The sequence below is a fragment of the Tupaia chinensis genome, unplaced genomic scaffold (assembly GCF_000334495.1).
Source record: "Tupaia chinensis unplaced genomic scaffold, TupChi_1.0 Scaffold145396_1, whole genome shotgun sequence".
NCBI classification, from domain to species: domain Eukaryota; kingdom Metazoa; phylum Chordata; class Mammalia; order Scandentia; family Tupaiidae; genus Tupaia; species Tupaia belangeri.
This window is the reverse complement of record NW_006205257.1, coordinates 3,274,813-3,278,635: the sequence shown is the minus strand read 5'-3', so window position 1 is coordinate 3,278,635 and position 3,823 is coordinate 3,274,813. Positions and strand designations below refer to the sequence as shown.

At 40.8% G+C, this 3,823-nt stretch overlaps 1 pseudogene; it reads left to right on the top strand.

Annotated features, from left to right (window-relative positions):
* The first annotated feature begins 2,538 nt into the window (after nucleotides 1–2,538).
* Nucleotides 2,539–3,504, top strand: LOC106733834 (developmental pluripotency-associated protein 4 pseudogene; annotated as a pseudogene).
* The last annotated feature ends 319 nt before the right edge of the window (nucleotides 3,505–3,823 follow it).

Sequence of the window (3,823 nt, the reverse complement as noted above, 5' to 3'; positions counted from 1 at the left end):
AGGTTTGTTTGTACAAGTAAATGTCCTAGAATAGCCAACACAATTTTATAAAAAGCAAATTTGGAAGTGCCACAATACTTGATTTTTTTTCCCTTGCTCTATTTTTCTTTATTTTTTCTCCTAGAGGACATGTATGCTCATTGGAAAGAAACAGAAAGAGAGAAAATGAGAAAGCGTCTGCCATGGAGAACAGCCATGCCACAATTCCTTCTCTTCCATTTCTCCTTTTGAGATTGTGGACACACACACACACACTTGGTGTGCTCTTGAAACCACCAGGCCTAGGACTTGAACCACACAGTTGGCCGTGTGGGATTCAGCCACCCTAACCACCATGCCACCAGCTGGCTCCATAATACCTTACATTAAGGCTTAATGCAAACCAACAGTGATCATGACAGTGTGAGTGGGCTTAGGAATAGACATATAAAGCAATGAAATAGAATATAATGTCCAGATAACAGATTGATGCTTGTGTAGCCAACTGAGTCTTGACAAAAGGATCAGGGTGCTATATGGGAAATGAACCTCAGAAAATGGTGGTAGAACAATTGGATATTCATATAGGAATAAAACAGCAAATATTAACAGAATTCAAAATGGGTTGAACATCTAAATGTAAAAGCTAAAACCAAAAAAAAAGAAAAAAAACAAAAACTTTCTAGGAGGTAAAAAAAAAATGAACAACAACAACAAAACAGTGGAAACCTACTGTGATATTAGGATAGACCAAGAATTCTAGAATACAGAAAGTACAAATCAAAATAAAATATCAATGAATTGGAATTCATCAAAATTTACCATTTCTGCTCTTTAAAACCTAATCTAAAAGATAAAAAGGCAAGTCACTGGGACCAGCAGATGGCATAATGGCTACATCAGTGGTCTCCCATGTAGTCAACCACACTTTAAGTCCCAGACCCGATGGCTTAACCTCATGCCGGGCGCATTTGCGTGCATGCACAAGATCCCGAGAGGAGAATGGAGGAGAAGGGATTGTGGCGTGGCCATCCCCCCTGGGGGTTGATTTCTTGCTTTCTGTCTCTCTGTCTTTCTCTGTCTTCCTGGAAAGCACATATGCCCTATAGGAAAAACCTCTCAATAACAAACAAAAAAAAAGGCAAGACACAAAAAGGGAGAAAATACTCACACTATGGAATAAAGAGCTGTTATCTGGAATAATAAAGAGTTCTTATAGTTCAATGATAAAAAGACAAACAAACTGACAGAAAAATAGGCAAAATATTTGAGCAGATACTTCCCCAGAAAAATATATGAATGTACAATAAACAGAGAAAAATCCAACATCATTAGTTAACAGAGAAATTCAAATTAAAGCTGCAATGACATATCACTTCACATACATTAGAATGACTAGGATTTTAAAAATTGAATGGATGGGAATAGGAAGAAAGAGGGACAATGCACAAATTTGACTTATAAAATTTTTAAAAGTTTGTGCATTTAAAGACAGCATCCCCTCAGCCATCAAAGAGCAACAGAAAGACCTAGGCCACTCAGGCTGAGCTCAACAGCAGGGAACCCTACTCAGCCTACCATGGGAGAAAAGGGACTGCTCTGGCCTGAGAAGCACACAAGCATGCTGTGCAAAATGATCACCACTTTACATCCTACCTTCCCATCTCAACCTTCAGCTGCATTGGGAGCAGAAAAGGTTTAGGTATACAGGAACCAAACATCTTAGGACAGGTGACTCTGGAGGAATTCTGTCTCCATAATGCCCCAAGCAGTGAAAGAAAAAGTTGAACCCAAAACTTCTACTGTGAATTCCACACTCCACCCACAGCAGAGGAGGGAAACTGGCACAGAGCTAACTCACATCATAGGAAAGTGAATGAACACACAGCTACAGAAACATACTCCAAAGAAGTAAGAAGTTAATATATCACTAGATGACTTAAAAATCAAAGCAGGACCCCCTAAGAAATAGGAGAAAACCAGGATATACTTCCCCCACAAGGAACACAAAAACTTCTCACCAACAATGGATAAACATAAGAAATCACAAAAATGTCAGAAAAAGAATTCAGAATATCCACTGTAACAAAACTCAATGAGATGCAAGAAAAAACAGACAACCAATTCCAGGAGATAAGAAAATCCTTTCATGGCTTGAAGGAGAAACTCTATAAGGGTACAGACACACTGAAAAAGATTCAAACAGGGCTTCTGGAGATGAAGAGTAAGACGCAGGAAGTCAAAAACTTCCTCAAACATATCAACAGCAGATTAGACCACATAGAAAAAAAGAATCTTTGATTTAGTCTAAGCAACCAAAAAGAATTTGAAGAATAACTGTTAAAAATAAGGACAACATACAAGAAATTCTAGACACCACCAAATGGTCAAATATCTGCATAATAGGTATTCCAGAAGGTGAAGAGACAAGTAAAGACAGAAAATCTCTTTTATGATATATAATAGTTAAAAAAAAAAAAAAAAAAGCAATCGAGGGCCATAGGCCGGTTGGGAAGTGAAAAGAATTTTTCTTTTATCAGCCTGATCTACTTTCAGAGTATGGAGCATGCAAGTGGCAATGAGTGGAAATCCACAGAGAAGTCAAGGGAAAAGTATGGAACTCCTAAGTGTGAACACATGTCTGAAACTGAAGAGCAACAGTGGACTTCCAGTCAACCAAGCACATCTACAGGTTTATTGGCAACCTCAGCAAAGGGGAAAAAAATGAAAAAGATCTGTGAAGGAAGACAAAGCTTCCTGTCCACGGGAGAAGTCACAAAGCAATGACAGCTTACAGCCTCAGAAAAAGACACCAATTCCCTCATTGCCCTCTAAACTACCACCAGGCAACTGGCGTCACCGAGACATCTTAAGGGCTTGGTGCCAACAATTAAAGATCAGCTCCAAAGGCCAGAAATTAGATGCATATAGGAGACTGTGCCTATGCTTATCCAAAGCAAAAGGACATTCCTACCACAGCAAAAGAGACCAGGATTGAGTCATCATTACAAAGAAAATTAAAGATGGACAGAGGGAAAGCATCTGCAGAAAGTCCTCAGGAAGAAACGTGTTCTGAAAGAACTAATCCTCTGGAAGTGGCTCCTCCACCTGCAGAGGCTTTGTCTAACCCTGAAGAGTCTGCCCCTCTCCTTGAGGGAGTTAATACAATTGAGGTGACAACCTCTGCCCCAGAGGCTGTGCTGACCTTCTAGGCCAGAATTGCATCTGTGGCTGAGAAGATGCAGTCAGCAGAAACAGAGACTGTGGAATTCCCATGAGAGGCCTGTGGTGTAAAGTAGTGTGTGGTCCATGGGAGAGGTCTCCCTGCAAACACAGGTGGTTGGGTTCACCTGCGGTTTCATGCTGGACAAGCCTGGGTTCCTGAGAAGCAAAAAGGGAGAGTGTGTGCCCTCTTCCTACTTCTGGCCTGCAGTTTCCCACCCCCCATACCTGCAGGACAATATGTTGTGCCCAAAATGTGTGCAAAGGAAAAAGGTCTTAATGAAAAATCTTCAGTGGGATTAGAATACTGAGAAAAGGGCACATCTATGATTGTAATTAATGTTAGAAAAGTTGAACAGTCCACTCCACTGTGATCCAGACAGCTGAACTCTGGTCCTCCACAATGGCCAAGCTTCTTTCTGCTCAGAGGCTATGCAGACTGGCACCCTTGGACCCCTGACAGTGCCTGCTCCCTCCCAGGTTGGGGTATGAAGACTTGGAAAATGGAAAAGACTTTAACAAAGGACCATGCATTCCATTATTAAGATGAAAAAATTGTTCCTACTACCAAATGCCTACCCTTCGGAACTAGAAAGGACTTCAACAGCTCTGTGAAGTGAGA